At 43.2% G+C, this 22,555-nt stretch overlaps 1 long non-coding RNA gene across 3 annotated transcripts in view; it reads right to left on the bottom strand.

Moving 5' to 3' along the window:
• Positions 1-3,706: 3,706 nt before the first annotated feature.
• Positions 3,707-22,555, bottom strand: part of LOC126493355 (uncharacterized) — a 43,260-nt gene continuing 24,411 nt past the window's right edge. The window contains exons 2-5 of one of the 3 annotated variants that reach the window (XR_007589792.1): positions 7,880-7,991; positions 7,659-7,719; positions 6,875-7,043; positions 3,707-6,161 (exon numbers count right to left, since the gene is read on the bottom strand). This is a non-coding gene — a long non-coding RNA (uncharacterized lncRNA). The remainder of the gene's footprint in view (positions 6,162-6,874; positions 7,044-7,658; positions 7,720-7,879; positions 7,992-22,555) is intronic. The other 2 variants (XR_007589791.1, XR_007589793.1) reach the window with 2 other exon arrangements.

Here is a 22,555-nt window from a genome sequence, read left to right as displayed (position 1 = left end):
ATTTTCCTACTCCGTGGCCTGCCAGTTTATCCAGTGATAGTATTCTTTGCCATGTAGAAGCTTCTCAGTTTCAAGAGGTTCCATTTACTGTTGGTCTTAGTGCCTGTGCTATTGGTGTTCTGTACAGAAAGTCTTCTGTGCCAATGCATTCAATGCTATTCCCCACTTTCTCTTCTATCAGATTCAGTGTACCTGACCTTATGTTGAGGTCTTTGATGCAGTTTGAGTTAGGTTTTGTTCAAACAAACATGGATGTATCTGCATTCTTCCACATGCAGCCATCCAGTTTGGTTAGTACCATTTGTTGACAATGCTTTCTTTTTCCCAGTGTGTATTTTGGGCTTCTTTGTCAAAAATCAGATGTCTTGTAGCTGTGTGGACTTTCATCTGGGTGTTTAATTCCACTAATCAGTGTGTCTGTTTTTATGCTAATTCTATGCTGTTTTTATTCCTATAGCTCTATCATACAACTTGAAATTTATGACAGCGATCCCTCTCCTGGGCTTTTCTTTTACCATTGAGGATTGTTTTAGCTATCTTAGCTTTTTTCCTGTTTCCATGTGAATCTGAAAACTATTTTTTTTCAATGTCTGTGAAGAATTGAATTGAAGAACTGAATTTTGCTAGGGATTGTTTTGAATTGTAGACAGCCTTTGATTGTGTTGAATCTGCCTATAGTAAAATGGTAATTTTCACAATATTAATTCTAGTGATCAGTAACCATGGGAGATCGTTCTATTTTATGATATCTTCTTCAATTTTATGGTTGGGAACACCACAACACAAGGAACTGAATTAAAGGGATGCAGCGTTAGGAAGGGGGAGAACCACTATCCAGGAGCCGTCTGTGGGCTGTAGCATTCTTTGGGTTCAGCATTCAGATTCTATGATTTACACCCCTGCTAATGTTTGTATCTTCAGAACCTTACAGGTCCTCATGTTGTGGTGACCCCCAACCATAAAATTGTTTTTGTTCCTACTTCCTAACTATAATTCTGTTGCTGATATGATTTGTAATGTAAACAAATATCTGTGCTTTCTGCTGGTCTTAGGCAACTCCCGTGAAAAGGTCGTTTAACCCCCAGAGGGTTGAGACTGAACTACTGTCTGAGGAGCCTGGGAAGAATGTTTTTCATTCACAGACACATGAACATTTACAGCACTTTAGAGATTGAGAAGTGAATGTAAAAGGCTGCTTGATCTCAGGAAGATGGCAATCTAAATAAGAAGTGTTAATTAAAATAACACCACGTGGGGAAAATTATGCAGCTTCTACGGAAAATAATATGATGAATCTTCAAAAGTTAGAAAAATAGAATCATATGATGCAGCAAGTCTGCTTTGAGAAAAAGAATTTCTCAAACAGATATTTATATATCAATGGTCAGAGTACCACAGTTCACAGAAGCCAAAAAGGTGGAAGCAGCCCAAGTATTCCTCTACCCAGTGGGCAGACAAGAACTGTGCACCAGTGCTCAGTGGCTGGGAGAAAGGCTGTTCCAGCAGAGACTACGAGATGGACCTTGACTACTTCTAGGGGCAATAAGCCAGCCACAGGACACTGATTCCTCTCATTTGAGGGACCTAGAGTAGATAATTCCACAGGCAGAAAGAATGATAGTCACTAGGTGCTGGGGTAGGAGCACGGGCATAGAGAGTTATATTTCAATAGACAGAGAAGGTTCTGAAAATGGGTAGTGATGGTTGCAATGTACATATACTTAATACCATTAAGTCAATGTACACTTAAATCATCAAAATTACTATTATTATTATCATTATTGAAACCAAATATGTATCTCAGGGATGACCTTGAACTTCTGACCCTTCTGCCCATCACCTCTGGAGTGCTAGGATTACAGGCATTTAATGGTACACAAATTTTATTATAATTAAAAAGGAAATGTTTATATATGTACATATGACATGAAAGTAGAAGAGAAACCATCCAGAGGAATTAATCCATACAGAGGAGACTGGATGAACCAGAAATGGAGTGGGGGGGGGGCAGGAAGGAAGTACACTCAAATATAGCATGTATAGATTGCGTGAGAGCATCCTTTGTAACACAGTGCCATGTCCAATGAACATACACAATGAAAGTCTTTAAGAAATGAAAAGAAAAGTTGATGGCAATATGGCTCAGGAGCTAAAGGCTCTTGACCATACAAATTTGACAGCTGGAGTTTGAGCCTGGGAACCCACAGTGGAAGGACAGATCCAATCCCAAATCTATTCTCTGACCACTACAGGTGTGGTGTGCAGTGTATACACCTGTACACATGCACATAAAATACAATAATTAACACATTAAATTAATTATATTAAGCAACAACACTACATAAGGCAGAGAGTTGTGAGGGTTAAGTCCAGAGTGAACAGCCCCACCCCAGGCTCCCTACACATCTTCCCAATAGCTTGGGTCGGGAGGAATATCCTCTATCCACATGACACCAGAAAGCAAGTGCCCATACAATAGCTCCCAAACAGCTATGAACTGGTTCACATTTTGAGATGGAGTCAACTGTGTCAAAGTCAAAATGAGTAAGAAAATCTAGAGAGGCTGAATGAGGGGCTGAGTTAAGAATATCTCAAAATTAGCACCATGAAGGGAAATGGTGCACCTGCACAAGTATCTTCTAAAATTTTGTTTTAGAAATAATAAACAATTATACATTTTAAGACTACAGTATTAATACGACAATAAAGCCACGCTAATCTCACCAACGGTTGACTCACTGCTAGCATTTCAATAATATCCTTTTTCCATATATCTGGAGAGCAGTGGCTTGCTCTGCCCCTGGATGCTGGGGCGTGACCTCTGCAGGCTTAGATAGAGCACATCTTCCCAGGAAACCCCTTGTGGAGCCCAGGCTGTGTGGTGACGCTTCTCTGTTCTCTAGGTGTAGTCACACAGCCAAGGTGGTTCATCTGCTTTGGGGACAGTGAGGAACAAGAGTGAGAATCTGCCCAGAAGTACAGTCCCCACCCTTCATGAAACACACACTTATCAGAATGAGCAAATCCAATGAGCCGACTGGAGCTGTCACCATGGACACCAGAAACGGCAAACTCTGAAACCAAGGGTTACCTGAGAATTAACCTTCTGACTTTTGCTCCATTAAAATGTTCAGTTTCCTGCTAGCCGTGCCTTTTATAGGCCTTCAACACAGGCACTTCTCCCCTGACTCCCGTACCCTACTTCCTCCCCCTCTCTCTAAGAATTTTCAAAGCTTACTACCACAAGCAAAGTTCCTGTCTTGCAGGTGAATATGCCAGTATGACGAGGGAGCTAACATGTGACATCAGAGGCTGCAAAAGGAATGATGGGAAGGAAGGGACACGGAAATCAGGAATCCTGTGATTCTAGTCTGGAGTTCATGTGACAAACTCATGCATTCATTCCACAGACATTTGCAGTGACCCGTTTGTATTCTGGCAGTACTTCCCAAGAGAAAGAGAAATAAGCCACATGTGTGACTGATTTATCATTTTCTATTGGCCACCTCTAAAAACCAGCGAAGAAGCCAGGCATGACTGTGAACGCCTTTAATCATGGCATTCCAGAGGTAGAGGCCAGCAAATTTCTGTGAGTTTGACTCCAGCCTAGGCTACAAAGTTCCAGGCCAGCCAGGGTTACATAGAGAGACCCAGTCTCAAAAAACAAACAATAGAAACAAACCAATAAAGACAAGTAAAATTATTTTTAATATATTTTATAGACCAAGTATACTTGAAATGTTGCCATTTCAACAAATAACCAACATACAAATTGATCTTTTTAAACTATTTTCCACACAGGATTTGATAGTTTTACACATACAATGATCTCAGCCGACTTAACAAACCTTCATCATGTAGACTGAACTGCATTTAAGGTTTCACAGTATGGGTGGCTGAAGATGAGATTCTCATACCCAAATTATTATAAGCATGGTTAAGGTTGAATAAAAATTTAAATAAATTAAAACTTAACAAGATTAAAAGTTTAACTCATGCATCCCGTAGTTCCAGGGCTCAGTGAGTACACATGGTTTATGGCAACTGTAGTGCCCCACCCCCACATCTGAGAGCTTAAGATGGAACACAAAACTCTGCCATTGAGCTTTCAACTAAACAGGGCCTCTGGCAAAGAAACCAACAATTAAAGGAAGTATTCTTGTTAAAAACAGCAGGGACCAGACATTTGTAGGTTAACTTTTTAGTTCAGGAGAGGAGACAAAAAAAAAAAAAAGGTATCTAATATAAACAATCTTTCTACACGAAGATACATTCATTTACCATTTTTTAAAAAAAATATCTTGTCAAGTGATGTGGAAGTGTCATATATCAATCTGTTGATTTCATTGGTTAAGCAATAAAGAAACTCCTTGGCCCTGATAGGTTAAAACATAGGTGGGAGGAGTAAACAGAAGAGGATGCTGGGAGGAAGAGGAAGTGAGCTCAGACTCGACAGCTACAGCTCTGCTCTCCAGAGCAGAGACGCCAGGCTCCGCTCTCCCAGGCAGCTCCAACCTAGGATGGACGTAGGCTAGAATCTTCCCAGTAAGCGCATCTTGGTGTGCTTACACACGTTATTAGAAATGGGCTAGTCCAGGTGCGAGAATTAGCCTAGAAGAGGCTAGATAGAAATGGGCCAAGCAGTGCTTCAATGAATACAGTTTGTGTGTTGTTATTTTGGGGCATAAGCTAGTAGGTGGCCGGGGTGCTGGGGACGAAGGCCCGCCGCACTTATTACTACAGTCAAGTGTGATTTATCATTGTTAGTCCTAGTAGACACGTTGATTCTGTGAGTTCAAGACTAGCTTGGACGACATAGAGAGTTCTAGTCTAGTCAGGCAGACAAGTGTATATATAGTGAGATTCTGTTAAAATTTAATAAAAAAAAGATTTATTTTGCATTTATTTATGTTATATTATGTGCATTGTTTATTTCTGTGTACGTACATGTGGGCCCTTTTGGAGGTCAGGAAAGTCCAGATGCCCTGATGCTAGAGTTACAGGCAGTTGTGAGTTACCAAATGTGGATGCTGGGAACAAAACTGCAGTCCAATGTACCTTTAACCTATGAGCCATCTTTCCAGCCCCTCATTCACCAGTCTTATGGATTATAACCAATAGGTTTTTCAGAATAAAAGTGTGCTGATTGGAATTTTGATTTGCTGTCTTTGTAGAATTCAGATCCATTATGTGTATGGGGGGGGCAGTGTTAATTTTAGGATTATACTCAAAGGCTACAGTCAAGGAGGGGCCAATGGGAATGGGCACATGAGGCAGATACAGGTCATTGTCTCCTCATCCACTATCCTCACACCCTTCTCTGGTTTGACTGAGGTAGCAAGCAGAGACTCTTTGACCATAGAAGGTCATGGTCTACGAGGGCCATGGCAAATTATGATTTGATGTGGGATTCCCCTCTGTATGCTGTGAGTATGTTTTATTACCATTGGTTAATGAATAAAGCTGTTTCAGCCAATGGCTTAGCAGAGCATAGCCAGGCGGGAAATCTGAACAGAGATAGAGAGAGAAAGTAGGTGGAGTCAAAGAGACACACGTATCTGCTGAAGAAGACAGACACCCAGAACTTTACCTGATAAGCCACAGTATTGTGATGATACACAGATTGATGGAAATGAGTTAATTTGAGATATAAGAGCTAGCTAGGCATACACTTGAGCCATTGCCAAACAGTGTTGTGATTGATATAGTTTCGTGTGATTATTTGGGTCTGAGCAGCTGGGAAATGGACGAGCAGTCTTCACCTACAATGATTAGCTTAACTCTTGTTAGGGAATGGCATATAACTTAGCTTTGGCCAGTCGGGGTTTTGGATAAGTGTTTCACAATGCCTCCGGCAGGAAGTTTCTTTGTGAATGGAAAGACAGAGCAGACAGGGAAAGCATTTTTGGCTCTCGCCCCTTTCTCCATATTTGAAATACAGTTCCATGACCAACTGCAGCCATCATGCTGGGAATGGGGTGAGATTAGCCCACGATGTGTAAAAGTACCCCACTGAGGAAGGGCGTGCATGGGCAGTTATAGGACTGTAGACATTGTCCTCCAGGAGACACATAGCCCAGACGCAGTAAAGGCTCATCTTGAACTCCTAATCCTCTGCCTGCCCTTCTCACGTGGTAGAATTGGATGCAGAAGCGCCACATCTGTTGTGAGGAAAAATTAAACATGTTCACCCATAGAGTTCTTATTAGCCAAGCCCCCATGCGTGGAGGTGTCAGCTTCACGACTCTAATACTTATTCTCCGACACACAGCACACACCTTTCAGATCTGTACTAAGGTAAGGATGGTATATACAACCCACCACGCCTGGCCCTGGCCTAGCAACCAGAAACCAGGGTTTTTTTTTTTTATTTGTTTGTTTGTTTTGTTTTTTTTTAAATTGTTGTTTAAAACAACAATTTTTTGGTTCTGGTGATCACTGGAGATAGCAAATTCTCTATTCTTTGGTTTTAACTAGAGACAATCGTTGTAGTTTGTCACTGTGATTAGAATGCAGTGACTCACACATTTAGGACTGTCTCTTCCTTTGTCTTCTTACCGCCATGCTCCTTTTGAGGCCGATTGTCACATCTCCCCCACAATCCCTTGACCTGACTGGGACTCCCCATGATACACTAACTTTTTTCATACTCGGTCACATACTTCCTTCATCTTGTGATCCTGGGTATATGGGGCCTTGTGTGTTGCAGACAAGCACTCTACTGCCGAGACACAGCTTCAGAACTATTCTGCCCTTATTTTGAGACAGGACCTCCCTGAATTACCCAGGCTGGCCTTGAACTCACTCTGGAGCTCAGATAAGCCTTGAAGCTACTATCCTGGAGTCTCAGCTGGAGAGAGCTGTGGTGACAGACCTGTGGGAGCTGGCGAGTTGAAGCCTGTGCTCTTGTGCAGTGCCTTCTGCAGCAGTGGCCTGACTTCTGTGATGACCGCAGCTATTGGAAGGAGGTCCTTGGGTTGGGCTGCTTTGCAACCCCCGTGGCATCTAGCACCAATCAGGCATGGAGTTGGGGTCAAAAATATCTGTACAACAGGTTATTAAAAGAATGACAGTGTGAGATGGGCCCCCCTGTTTAGAGAGTAACACTCAAACCAGCGGCTAACTGAGGGTCTAGGTGGCCAGCAAGTCACCCACACTTTTACGCTCTGCTCCAGTATTTGACTCCAAGATTTATCTTCGTTTCTTAACATGTGGGTCAGCTTGGAAGGCACACGCCACAAGGTCCTTAACTATTCGACCGGGGGTTCATGTTAACTCTCCTAGTTCTTTCGCTCGTGTTGCAAAGAACTGATTGTAAATCTTTCCACTCCTTTCTTGGAGATTCTCCATCCTCCTGTTTCTGCCACATAAGGACAAGTATCCTTCAAATGTTTCCTGGGAACTCTGCTCTGCTTTCCCTTTGCCCTGTTCAATAGCACCACTTATGAAGGGCAGGACAGAGGGGGAAGGCCTGGCTACCAGGAGTGTTGGTGAGTCTCAAACAGGACCAAGGCTAGCAAGGGGTGCTCTATCTGGGGCAGGCAAGAGTCAAAACAGTCTAGGTCCCCAGGGATTTCTGAGAGTGCAAACACAGGAAGCCAGCGAATCTCACTAGTTTACAGAGACAAACAGGAGACATGGGCTTGGCAGGAACTGACCAAAGCAGAAGACTGGAAACGGAGCCAGCCGGGTTCTGAGCACAGCCGATGGTTGCCTCGCCTCCAGACAGAAGGAAAACCAAGAGGAAATCTTTTATAACTGTTTTCTTTCCTTAGCCCATCTTTTGCAGCTAAAAACTGTCTATCTGACTTACTACACAGCTATTTCCCTCCACACCCTCTGAGCACTGCCCCACTTCCCAAGAAATCTGTCTGTTTACCTGGCTGTCAGCACATTTTCCAGTGTGCGACACTAATCATTTGGATACTCAATGCCTCAGGAGAGCAGTGGTTTTCTTAAGTGGACAGTCTGTGGGAGAGTCTCTAACATGTCTGCAAGGAGAGAAAAGGGGGAGAGGAAGATCATAAAAAGTGCTCAGCAAATGCTAGTGTGAGAGGCTGCTTAGAAAACCAAGCAGGTCCCTGTATAGTGTTAGAGCATCAGCAATGTACAGGGGTGAGGGCAGCCTAAAGCTCAGAGAAGCAAGGAAAGGGATGATAGATGGCAAAGAGTGGGTTGCAACTGACAGATGTCCTTGAGAGGGCAGGACGTGGATAGAACAATGTCCTCAGTAAAACAGGGACCCACAGAGCAATGAAGAGAAGAACAATGCTGAAGGGACCAAGGCAAAATGGGGCATCCCAGGGAGAAGAGAATGGAGTTTTGCCATTAGACAGAGGAAGTTCCAGTTCAGAGGACATGTTGGTTATTTAGGAGAAAGAGAATATGATGGGGGAAGTTGGTGTTTCAAGACAACAGCTTGTAAAACAATTTCTTCTCTTCCTCCTCCCCCATTCTCCTCCTCCCCATTTTCTTCCTTCTCTTCTTCCTCCTTCCTCCCCCCCCCCTTCTTCCTTCCCTTTCTCACCTCCTTTACAACAAAAGATCAAAAGTGAGCTCAGAATGAGATTCCTGGAAACTTTCCCTACACAGTGACCTGGGACCTTGGAGAACTTTTGAAGCGCTGTGAGCCTGTGCAGTCACCAGGGGGACTCTGAGGTCTTAGATGTCTGTTATTGACAGGCCTTGGGCCAGACAGTGGCTGCAGGGATGAAGCAATGAGGCCAGCACAAAGGAGGATGCTCTGCGAGGAGATCTTGATGGTGAGGGAAGTACCTCGTGTCTAGGAAGATGGGCAGTCTGGGAGTAGAGAAGGAGCACAAGAAGGTGGGCTCACAGGAGGCAATGGGAGTGATTGATAGAACAGATAATGATCTGATGGCTGTGGCAGTGCCCCTCCTGGTTTCTCAGGGAGTCTCTGTGGGGACCTACTTTTGTTTAGGGATACCACACTCAGCACTTTTGTGGCTTTTAGCTCCCTTTTCACCCTTGGCCTTCTGCCACATCCTCTGGCCCATTTCTAAAGCTGGATCATTTTCAGTATCCATGTTTTCTCCGCCTTCCTCTATAACTCTTGAACCTGTCTTGTGACCCAGCCCACCACTTGTCAGTTCTGCCTGGGTCCTGGCAGACTTTCACAGCCTTCTGTAAGGATCATTTCTAAGCACACTTACCACAAGCTTTCTTTACTCCCTACCCACAAAGGGCTGAATTTTAAGTTGGCTTGGGCTGTAGTACAGTTGGTAGACGATTTGCCTACCACGCACAAAGCCCTGGGTTCTGTCCTCAGCAACCCAGTAACAAGGCATGGTGGGGCAGGCCTACAATCCCAGCACTTGGGAAGTGGGGGCTGGAGGACAGAATATCAAAATTATTCTAGACAGCACAGAAAGTTTGAGCTAGCTAGGCTACAAAAAAGGGGGTTCTTCCACTTTTACCCCATCTCCTCCAACACATACAGACACTGGGCTCTTGGCTTGTCCTTAAAGTCTGACCCCAAATCTTGTCATCTTCCAGTGGCAGTCCCCTCAGCAGTTGCTGTACCCCTTCCCTTTCCTCAAGCCCAGACTCAACTCTCTCCTGCCACTGCTCTGGTCTGCAGATGAAGTCCCCTCTACTTAAGGAATCAGGTCATCTTATGTCTTTTTTCATCTTCCTCCTGAACCTGTGCCTTCCCCGAAGCCTGCATTCTTCACCTTACTGTCTCCTCTGCAGGACAGAGGGTTTCACATCTCACTGTGTTTTTACTCCAACAGCTGCGGGGGAGGGAGGGGGGAAGTCTAGCTATTCCTAAAAGAATTCAAAACAGGATCTTTAAGATATGTTTGCAATCTGCATTCACAGCAGCATTATTTATAGCCAACATGTAGAAACAACCCAAATTCCACTGACTGAGAGATAAACAAAATATGGTATAACTCTATTGGGGGATATTATTAAAGAGGAAAGAAAAAGGCCTGGGGAGACAACTCAGAGGGTGAGAACTTGCTACTCAACAGAAGGAACTGAGTTTGAATTCCCAGTACCTGCATAAAAAAAAAATGAACAAATGAACAGCAACAAAAACTTGAGTGTGGTCACATGACTGCAACCTCACCAATGTCGGGGGTGGGGGAGATAGAAGAATGATTAGGACTTGCTGGCCACCAGCCTAGTTCCAGGCCCTGTGAGAGTCTCTTCAGGGACTAAAACAAAACATCTTTCATTCTCCTCTGGCCTCTGGGTATGTACACACACACACATACACACACGCACACACGCATGCATGCATGCACACACACACACGGGCGTGCTCTATAAATAAATGAATAAGTAAGAAATAGGAAAGAAGTTGTGATTTATGCTACAGCATGGATGATCCACATTAAGCCTTCAGGAACTGGTCCAGTCATAAGGGCACCTTCACTGGTCAAGTCATAGGGACAAGAAGCACAGCAGGGACTGTTGTGGGCTGGGGGAGAATGGGGAGAATGAAAATGGAGAGCTAGTGTTTAAGGAAGATATTCCTGGTAGGAGATGTTCTGTGGGTGGGTGGGTGGTGAGCATGTCAATACCACTGATCTGTATACTTTAAAAGGGTTAGAAATAAAGATTTTCTTTAAAAAATATAATAGGTTCCTTTTCCTCACCCGAGTGTTTAGATCAAAATTTCCAGAGTGTTGAATGCTTTTGTTTTTTGCTTCCAACAGAAGTGGCTTTGTGCCAGAAACCATGCTGGAGTCCGGGATTCCGATATTAACCACATGGCAGGCCATCCTTAAAGGGCTTGCAGCCCAGATAAGACAGCAGGAAGGACTCCACACGCACTTAGCAAGGCTGGCAAAGGCAAAGGACTCAGGGGAGTCAGGTGGCCTGACTCCTGGGTCAGAGGGCAGGGAAGATAACAAGGCAGGATCTCTAAAGCAGATCTGAGTTCAGTCTCCTCCGGTGGGTGGTCCACACCTGCTTCCCTTCCCTCATTACAATTCGCTATGAAGTTCAACCATTGGAGAGGCGTACGGTCCTGTCCCTGCCCCTCCCTTTGAAGATTTATCCTGGGCCCCTAACTGCTGCGTGGCAGAGAAAGTCTTCTGGGTTACCCAGTCTTGTTTCTTGCCATTTCCCTCTTCCACACCCTCAGGCGCAGTCTTATTCCCCTCCCCACACTGCCCACAAGCCTGATTCCAAAGTGAGGTGTGAGAACTCATGGAGATCACAGTCTTGTCAGTCAGAGCTTTTCAGAAAAAAAAATCCCCGAGGACAGTGGTTGCGAGCAATAAACGAGATGAGGACAGAGTTGTATGAAAACGGCATAAATAAACCCATTATTTTGTTGTAACCAAAAAAAAAAATCAAGATAAAAAAATCCTTCACTTCCTTCTCCTCTGCTCCCCTTCACCCCCGTGGACGTCATCCCTTTCCCTGGTACCCATGGAAACACTTGCTCTAGGTGGTCAAACCCTAAGGAAAAGACCCGCAGGACTGGTTTTGCAGTGAGAGAACACCAAGCTTCACCAGGCGTGGTGGCACATACTTGTCATTTCAGCTTTTGGGAGGCTGTGGCCAGTCTGAGCACATAGAAAAGTTGAGGTCAGTTTGTACCCCATAGGGAGATTCTGTACCAAAAAGCAAGTAAATAACTGGACAAATAAAGAAACTTACTTTTGCTGGGAGAAAAATGCCTGAGAACTGGGGGTTTTATTTGCCTGAATGGTTCCCTGTCTCTGTTTATACATTCGCTTAACATTTTTTGTTGTTGGTTTTTCCAAAACCAAATATGTGGCTGAATAATTTCCACCACTTTTTATTTCTCTTTAGAATCCAGGAGGGGATTGTCCTTCTGGAATTTATTCTCCCTACATTATGATTGCATGGCATTCTGATACTTCACCCCCACCATGCCCTTTGTCCTTCATTCTCCGTTTTTCCTCACTTACATAACAAAGGCATTTCCCCAAATATCTACTCTCGTTGCACCCCTTCCCTCTACTTCCCTGTCCTCCCTTCTTCTCCATGCTGCTTCCCCAGTTCACAAAGGAGAGGAAGCAAGAGTAGGTAGGGAGAGCACAGGGGTGCAGTGATGTGGAAGGAAAATGAAGAAAGGGATGAGACAGGAAGTACCAGGAGGCAGGGTACCCCTCAGAATGTGTTAGCAGGCTTATGGGTACTGGAACACCTAGGTTGGACAATAATGGCCCTGCCCTGGTGCCTTTGTCATCCTCTGACTGACTCTGGTCTGGGACTCACAGGGAGTGTCACCCCTGTGTGAATACTGTGGTGGGCTGCAGAGAGACAGCAGCTGTTGGCTGTCAGCGACCATACCCTTGCCAGCTGTTCCCTGGAAGATCTCAGCATGCTCCCATGCTGGCACACCTGTACTGGCTTGCACTCATTGGTACCGCTTGTCCCTTTATGGGGCTCATTTGTTCTAGGGTGTCCACTAACACTTGCTATCCTGGGAGTGTTAAGGGTGAGACCCAGGGCATCTGTGAGAATATGATTTGAACATTTCACACTGCCTTCTCTGTGAAGCTGCTCTCTTGCCCACCCCAGCCCATACTACTTGCACACTCACTACTGCTTCTGGCCTTGCCACACTTTCTTCTACTTTGTTTTATTTATCTATCTATCTATCTATCTATCTATTAATTTATTTAAAAGATGTGAAAGTATAGTCTCCCCAGCGATTGGTGGGCTTTGTACACATTCTTATCTTTGCATTCCTGCAGCCAGATACAAATGATGTGTAAGGTAGTAGGCACCCAGTAGTCATTCCTTGGAAGAGTTACACAGGAAAGACTACACAAGAGCATGTCAATCCGGGTGAGCTGGGAGCAAGGAGCTCATCACAGTTCTAGCCACGGCACACACTGGCTTTGTGAACAGGACAAGTCCCTGAGGAGTACTGCTGACCTTCACTGTTTAGACTTTACAAGAGGAGGCAACCATGATTCAGTGCCCATTCTGATGCTATTGGGAGTGTTCAGGGTAGTATGGTCACTGACTGAGTACCCATTCTGAAGTAGGCATGTTTGACTTGCCCAGTGATAAGCTTATCATGAGAATCAGCAAAAACCTTTGGATATGAAACAATGAACAGACTCTAAAGCTCTGTAAAAATGTCCATTATAATTGTTTTGCATGTTTATGTGTGCAAGGTGTATGTATACTTGTATGAGTGTTTGCATGTGGGTGAGTACATGGGTGTGGAGGCCCAAGAATAATATCATGTGCCTTCCTTGATTCCTCTCCACCTTATTATTAAGACAGGGTCTCTGACTTGAACCCAAAGTTAGTCCAGTCTAGCTAGTCAGCTTGCTTCGGGGATCTCATCTGTGTGCCAAGCTCTGGGATTCTAAGAGAGTTACCACACCTACCAGGCATTGGCATAGGTGCTGAGAATCCTTACTCTGGTTCTCACAACTGTGCAGCAAGTGTTTTATCTACTGAGTCATCCTCTAGACTCACAATACATATTTTTTTTTAACACCCTTTGCAACACAAATTTCAAATGTTTGTTTCTAACCCAGCTCCTATCCTTGGGTACAGGTAGGCACACAGGGTGCTGATAAACATGTAAGCAGCAGCATGCTGCAGTATTTAGTTCTGACATAGCCAAGGCAGTCTGTTTTCTGATGCCTCTTCTTATTCTGCTTCCCTGGGAGGCCCACACCTGCACCTGGTATGGTCGGACAGGACTAGTGTTGGGAGTAATACTGGCTGCCTCTGTCCAGACTCTGAGCTTCTGCTCATAGTCACTCCCTGTGTTAGAAAGGGGTCATCCTTCTTCCCCTACTAAAATCTTACCGTATTTTTGATGTGGGATTTCCCTTTGTATGCTGTGATTACCATTACTGAATAAAGAAAACTGTCTTGAGCCCATGATAGGGCAGAACTTAGGTAGGCAGGGGAAACTAAATTGAATGGTGGGAGAAAGAAGGAGGAGTTAGGGGGAGAAGCCATGAAGCTGCCACTGGAGACAGATGTGCCGGAACTTTGCTAGGCCCACGACCTTGTGGTGATACACAGGTTAACAGAAATGGGTTAAATATGTAATAGCTAGCTGATAAGAAGTTAGAGCTAATGGGCCCAGCAGTGACTTAATTAATACAGTTTCTGTCTGGTTATTTTGGTTCTGTGCAGCCGGGATGAACAAGCAGCTTACTACTACACATTTGAAGATCAACAAAAATCTCGTGTTCACCCAAGTGTCCCCTCTCTCTCTTGAAAGAGAATCCCACCATATAGCCTAGGCTGACTGAAACTCTTGATTCTTATGCCTCCACCGCCTAAGCACAGGGACTGTAGCATGAACCACCATTCCCAGCTAATACAAGCTCCCTGTACTCATACTGTGCTACTGACGCTAGCTGTGCTACAGATCTGCTACCATTACTACCACACTCCCAGCCGCGAAGCTAAGTTCACATACCTTCATTCTACCATTTACTAGTTGCCAGGAATTAAGAAAATGGATCTTGGCTGGGCATGTGCCTTTAAGTGCCTTTAATCCCAGCACTCACAGGCAGAAGCAGACAACTTTCCGTGGGTTTGAGGTCAATCTGATCTAGATAGTAAGTTCCAGGCCAGCAAGATCTACACAGTGAGGCCCTGGCCCAAAAGACAAAACCATGACAAAAAAAAAAAAAAAATAGCAGCAGCAGCAACAACTAGGGGAATGCTTGCTCCAGACACACACACACACACACAGAGAATAGAATATGGATCTTTCTATATTTTAGCTTTCTCTTCTGCAAAGTAGACACAAGCTCCCACATCTGAGAGTTACCTGTGAGGATGAAGAAAAATAATAAAAATTAATGCACATAACATTCGTGGAAAAATTGCTATGCAAACTGCAGGTATGTGTCATTCAACCTGCATCAGCAGATGAGACCAGCACTCTGCTGTCAAAGGAGACACAGGATGGAAAAGGTGTTTCCAAGCAGTGAATTAATTTTATTGCGCTCTGTGTCCTGGCACTATGCTAGTCACCTTATCTATTTTCTAAAATCAAGGAGACAGGCTGAGAAAGTAAGACAACTTGTCTTAACTCACAAATCTACTACTCACTTCTGTAGACTTCAAATGGAACTCATTCTCTATATCGATATTACTCTTTAATAAGACCTTGTGTGTCTTGTCAGTCTGCTTGAGGGTGACTGAGGACAGTTTATCTGCAACTGTTGCTAATGCCCGTCTCCTAAGCACCGCAGTAAATACTCACTCGTGCAATTTTGCTGGGTTGATTAGTTTTTCCACATTGACTGAGCTCCTGCAATGATACATAGACAAAAAAAGTAAAGCAGGAGTTGCGTCCTAACCAGAACCTTCTATTGCAGTCCAGCATACGCTCCAGGGCACACGTCTACCCCACAAAGTATGTTCTATACACCACATAAAGAGTGGAAGTGCAGCCAAGGGGCCAGCAGGTGAATAAGCTCAGTGCAGAGCGAATCAACCACATGCAAATACCCCCAACAAAACCTCCCCAAGAAAGCTCTGGGTACCAGAATGCTTGGCTGGCACGCAAACCTTAGTGGAGTCCCTCTGCCCTCTTGGGGATTGTACAGTGCTGGAAACAGCTCTCCCACCGTGTTTACACAGCAGATCGACCACAAGGGGACTGCCTGAAGGCAGTTGCCTGCCCTGCTTATCCTTACTCAGGCCACAGTCACAACACCGCTAGCTCTCCACAAAGCACCCCGACTCCTGAACTGGCTAAGTAAACATGTAAGATAGGAGGAAGGAGTGCTGGTCAATCTGCCAGGCAGTGAACACATGGCTCCTTTAGTCTCCACTAAGGTCCGCACACAGCCATGTCCAGTCATCTTCTCAAACCTACCCCTTACCACTTCTGCTGCCTGTCCCCCAAAAAACTTCACCCAGAAACGTTTCCAGAGGAGATTGCTTCACATTCCTACACTAAATTCCTACACTTTCCTACGTCTGGGCCCATCTCTTTATGCTCCCCTCTTTCATGAGGAAAGGGGTACACCCATGATCACAGACTGACGCTGCCACGTGACCCCAGAAGCACCTGCTACTGTCCTCCTGCATGGTTCCTTCCTCTCCGTCACTACTCACTTTCTGTAGGATGTCATTACCATCGGCAGAATGGCATGCTCTAGCTCCTGCAAACCAGCAAACCAAAAGAAGGCGGAAAAAAACCCCACACAACAACAACAACAACAACAACAACAACAACAACAAAATAAAAAGACTCAATAAACATTGCTCATTAATAACTCTCAATATTACTGCTCTTAGTTCCCCCAATAAAAAGACACAGATCCCATACATACATACTGCTGTTCCCTCCTGTTCTGGGCAGTGGTGGTGAACACTCGGGAGGCAGAACTGTTTGAGAACAGCCTGGTCTACAGAATGAGTTCTAGGAAACACAGAGAAACCCTGCTTCAGAAAAAAAAAAAAGACACAGACTAACTGATTGGATTAGAATATAGGGCCAATTTTTCCTTTGCATCCAAGAAAAAGACCTTACCAGCAATAATAGGTATTATCTCCAGGTGAAAGGATGGAAAAAGGTATTCCAAGAAAATGGGCATAAAAGGAAAGCAGGTGTAGCCATTTTAACATCTGGCAAAATAGATTTCAAACCAAAACTAATAAGAAATATAGGGAAGGACACTACATGCTTACTTTTCAAAGAAAAAAATCCACTAAGAGGGTCTTGCAACTCTAAACAACTCTGCAGCAAACACAAGGGCACCCTAGTACATACAAGAAATACTATTACATAAAAAGTACATATTGACCCTCACACAGTGATAGTGGGTGACTTCAATAGTCCACTCACCACAGATTTGTCACCTAGACAAAAACTTAACAGAGAAAGGCTGGAGTTAAATATTGTCAAAATAAAATAGTCATAACAGATATTTACAGAACATTGCACAGAAACATAAAAGAATATATTCTCTTATCAGCACCTCATGAAACTTTTTGCAAAACTGCTCACTTATTTGGAAGCAAGTCTCAACAGATACAAGAAAACTGATGCAGTAGGCCTGCATCCTAGCTGACCACCATGGATTAAAATTGGATCTCATCACCAACAGCATCTTCAAAAAGTGGTTCTGGTGCTGGTCAAACTGGATGGCTATGTGTAGAAGAATGCAAATAGATTCAAACTTATCACCCTGAACAAAACTCAATTCTAAGTGGATCAAGGACATCAACATCATCATGAGGGTATCATTGGGGTATCTGGTCTTTCCTAGATATCCTGAATCTAATAGAAAAGAAAGTGGGGAATAGGTTTGAACTCACTGGTATAGGAAAAGATTTTCTGAACAGGGTGCTAGTAGCATAGGCACTAAAATTAACAATTCATAAATGAGATCTCATGAAATTAGAAATCTTCCGTACAGCATAGGACACTAGCATTTGGGGAAAGCACAGGCTACAAAATGGGGAAAGTTTTTTTGCCAATTACACATCTGATAGAAGGTTAATATCTAAAATATATAAAGGACTTGCTGGGTAGTGGTGGCACACACCTTTAATCCCAGCACTTGGGAGGCAGAGGCAGGAAGATCTCTGAATTCATGACCAGCTAGTCTATAGAATGTGTTCCAGGACAGCCAAGGCTATGCAGAGAAACTGTCTTGAAAAAGAAACAAACAAAAAGCTGGATATCAAGAAAACAATGCAATTAAAAATGGGACACATAACTAAACAGACAGTTCTCAAAAAGGTGAAACACAAGGAAGGACTTAAAGAAATGTTCAACATCCTTAGTCATTAAATGCAAGTCAGAATGCTCATCCACTGCTGGTGGAAGTGCACATTTGTAGAGCCACCATGAAAATCAGTGTGGTGGTTCCTCAGGAAGCTGGGACCAGATCGATCTCAAGATCCAGATATACCTCTCTTGAGCATACACCCAGAAAATTCTACATCCTACAATAGGGGTATTTGATCAAATCTATGTTCATTGCTGCTTTATTTATAATAGCCAGAACTGGAAACAGCCTAGATGTCCATTTAAAAAATGATATTGTGTAATTCACAGATAAATGGGTGTAACTAGAAAAATAAATGAGGTAACCCAGACCCAACAAAACAAATATTATATGTGTTCTCTTGTGTGTGTTTGTTAACTTTTAAGCTTTTGATAGACATGTTACCATCCTAATCACAGAAGTTAGGTATAGAGTAAGGAACTATAGGGGACAGAAGGATCTTCCAAGAAAAAAGCAGTAGTATAGAGAGATATGAAGAGGAGGCTTAGATGGAGAGAAGGAGGAAAGAGGGGAGTAAAGGAAGGAACATGGGGAGATGGCTAACACTAGGGCAATTTGAGAGGTCATACAGAAACCTACAAGAGTAGAAGTTTCTTAAAATATCCACATACATGAAAGAATTCTAAATGGAATCACCAAGTAACAGGAGACAAAGCCCAAACTAGATGTCTCTTGACACCAAGTGAAACCTCTAGTACCGGGAATGGGTTACATCTAATCGAGTTGTTGGCCAAAGAGACCCCATGGAAACCCCCCAAACAACTCAGGCTACTGCCAATGCTACTGGTTAATCTCCACAAACTGATGGCAAGGCCTTATTGCTGAAGACCACACTTACATATCTCACTGAAAACTGAGAAGCTGAGCTGGTGCTTAGCTGACGATTCCACCCCTTCTTACTGGCGTTCATACTACTGGAGGAGAAAGGTAAACACCTACCTTGCTACAAACCCTTTGATCTACAGTGGTGTCCTGCTCACATGATATGCTGGCACAATAGTGACACAAAGGTTGTGAGGATAACCAGCCACTGCCTGATTAGACGTAAGGCCCACTCCATGAGTTGGAACCCATGCCTGACACTGCTCTGGTGGTCTATAAGAGACGATAAGGGTCACGGGCCTAGGGGAAAACCTAATACTATTGCTATTGTTCTGCTAAAGGAGCAGAGCAACAAAATGACTTCTAATGACATTCTACTCTACTCATAGATAATTTCTCACTTGGTCATCATCGGGGAAGCTCCCTCCTACAACAGATGGGAACTAAAACAGAGACCCACAGTTATACAATGTGCATACAGCAAGAGACCTTGGAACACTCAGTCCTAAATAGGATGTTTTAATCAAATCCTCCTCTCAGTGATCAGAAAACTTTGTGGAAGAGGAGGCAGAAAGATGCTAAGAGCCCGAGGGTTGGAAGAAAGTCCTCCTAGATACAATAGGACTGATGCACGTGTGAACTGACAAATGTCTTGGCAGCATGCACAGGGCATGCACGGATCCAAACCAGGCGGGGTCCCAGTGCTGAGATGGCTAAGTGGGCACAAGTCCTTGGTCCTAACACAAAAACTGTCTCCAGTTACCAGCTGCTCACAAACAAAATATTAGTTGTTCTAAGGGAGTGTAGCTGGGTATACAAACCACACTTAAGTGCGGGCCCATGTCCATGCATAGATGGCCAACATAAAGCAAACCCAAAGGTATTTGTGGAGGTTTTTTTTTTAATCTTATATTTACTTATCTGAGCATTTTGTGCATATGCGTGTGTTTGTGTGCGTGAGTATGCACATGCACACACACCTGTGCATCTATGCACTTCTTATACTTTCTCTTTTTTTGATTGTTAGTTTGTTCAGTTAGTTTTATCCTTGTTATTTGTCTTTTTTACTTGCCTTTTTTTTTTAAGAGAGAGAGAAAAAGTTATTTGGAGGTGGAAAGGATCTGGGAGGAGGAGAAGGGGAAATCATGATCAGAATATATTGTATAAAAATAACTTTATTTTCAACTAGAAATAAAATAAAAAACATTTAATATAAAATATCTTGCCATCATTTTCTGCTCGGGTTGCTATCTTCACTTTCTAAGATTTCCCGTTTATGTTTACATTTCTTCTTCCCTTACTTGGTCCTCCCATTATTTTACATTTTAATTTAAAATATAGAAAAATTATAGAAAACATCACCAATATTCAAACTTTTTATATGTACCTATCAGAGTTTTTCTCCCTATAACTATAACAAAAAATAATCACTGTTGTAAATGTCATTTTAAATTATTCCCTTGCAATTTTCTCTTTAATATTTTAACAGCATATATTAGTTTTAGATAATAATGGATTTAATTATGACATTTCCTGACATGTATATATTTTGATCACATTAACTCCATTACTTCATCTTGTTCCTTCCCACTCCAACTGAACCTCTTTGCAACTAGTCCTTCTTCGACCTTTATGTCTGTGGGTAGGTGTGTGATCCAATGGCTTTAGTTTGGGTTATTGACAGTAGAACAGGCAGCTTACCGGTGGCTCCATCACTGAGGAAAGTCTCTCTTCCTACACTAGGAGCCGTTAGCTGCCTTAGAACCTCCAGGAGTAGTGGGTCTCCGTAGACCTTCTCCGTCTGTGATGGCAGGTCAATAGGCCCCCTATTTGTTCAGATCGTCTGGAAGTAATCATAGATGCTAAGAGTTCAGGAGTCCACTGCCCACATCTTGCCCAGATGACAATGTTCTACCACACTCTTCCTTTGCCTCTCCTGTTTCTCTGTTCCCTCTTCTTTGACATTTCTTGAACTTTTGGGGGTGGGGGTGGGAGATGATATAATGGTTCAGCTTAGGACTGAGCACTCAAGAGTCATTTCTTGAGTCTCTGCGGTAACTGATACCTACTTGAAAAAGAAGCTTTTCTGACCAAAGATGCCAGCAGCAGCATAAATATTTAGAAGGCCATTTGACAGGTACATCCTGTTCATTTAGCAAAACTGTGTGGTCACCCACTAGGGTCTATGACTTTCCCAGATACCATATGTGAATTTCCTCTTCTGGAGCAAGTTTCAAGTTCAACAAGAATTTGCTACAACCTATCAATCATTGACAATTACCCCAGTGAACACATCTTGCCTAGCAGGTCAGCAAGATAGCATACAGGGTCTACGGCTAAGAAAGACTGTTGACAACCATTTTCCCCTAGCGGTCCTCCACATGAACACTGTGAAAGCTATCGCTTGCTCTAAGAAAACCAGACTTATTTTAACATATGTAATAAACTCACACATTAAGAAACACAACGCAGTAAATTTTGCTAGCAAATCAGTAACAACGACCACAATCACGATTGAGAAGGTTTTATTTACCTATACTCAGTCTCCACTCCTTCCCCAGCCTCTAGGAACCACTGATTCCTGAAAGCATAGTCTTGCCTTTCCTAGCATTTTATATAAATGGAATCATACAGTATGTGTTCCTCTCCATTTTATCTCTTCCAGGGAGAATAATACTTTTAAATTTTATTTCCCGATTTATATGTATTGTCCAAATAGTCAGTTGAGAAATATTTGAGTTATTAATTGTTTTAGGCTATTATGACCAACACTGCTGTGAAAGTTGAAGTACAAGTCTATTTATGAGCATATCTTTTCACTTTTCTTGGATGAATACCCAGGTATGAGAGGGCTGGATTGTGTGTAAAAATATGTGCTTAGCTTTCAAGACACTGTCAACACAATCCAAGTGCTTGAACAGATTATGTTGTTTTGTTTTTTTCAACCCCACCACTAATGTATGAGACTTCGAGTTACTGCACACGCTCGTTGCCACCTGGTAAAGTTTATTTACCTTCAGCCACTGCGGTTGCCATGCATTGTATTTGCTGGACACAGAGAAACACACCTGTAATGCCAGCACTTGGGAAATATGGCAGTAAAACTAATAATTCAAGATTGGTCTTGGTTATGTAGCAAATCTGACATCAGCATGGTCTACAAAAAGAAAAGGAAAAAACCCAACCCCCCCCAAAAAAAACCTGATTGGATATTCTACTTCCTATAATTTTAGCACAAAGAGGGGTCAGAGATTCACCTCCACAGCAAACGAGTATAATTTTGGACACAATTATTAACAACCATCATTTTAGAGAACTGGAAAATGACCAAAGTTGGGTGATAAGCCTAAGAATTTAAACTCATGAAAACTCTGCCATGTAAAGAATGCATATGAGGCCTTTATTTTAGACAAGGGACAGAGTGGCTGTCCCTTGTCTATAATAAATACAAAAGGCAATAATTATAAGTAGAATAAATAGAATAATAAAAACCCAGAGACAGATAGTGGGGTTCAAGCTGAAGATCAGAAAAGCAAAGCAGCCAAGCCACTAGAGACTTCTTACCTATATCCTCAGCATGACTGCAGACTGCAATGCTCTCCACCAAACCTCAGACTGAGACAATGATCTCCTGTCTCTTCCCATCTTATATTACTCTTTAGTGCTGGAAATAAAGGCATGCACCACCACTGCTCAGCTTCTATGGCTGACTAGAGTGGCTGCTGGGATTAAAGGTGTGTGCCACCACTGCCTGGTCTGCATGACTGACAAGTGTGACTAGCTTTGTACTCTGATCTTCAGGCAAGCTTTATTTATTAAACACAAATAAAATATCACTCACTATACAGGAGACTTATTATACACATATCCCTATGCTGAGTAGTGAACTCTGAAGCCTTACCATTTGGCAGTAGTGGATTTGGTTTGGGAAGGGTGCCCAAACCAGGCGAGAGTCACAGAAGGGCTGGTATGATAAAAATTCACAC

This window comes from Alexandromys fortis, unplaced genomic scaffold, assembly GCF_014885135.2.
Source record: "Alexandromys fortis isolate MF-2015 unplaced genomic scaffold, M_Fortis_MF-2015_v1.1 scaffold_338, whole genome shotgun sequence".
NCBI lineage: Eukaryota > Metazoa > Chordata > Mammalia > Rodentia > Cricetidae > Alexandromys > Alexandromys fortis.
Note: the sequence above shows the minus strand (reverse complement) of the source record. Positions and strands in the feature narration are given on the sequence as shown.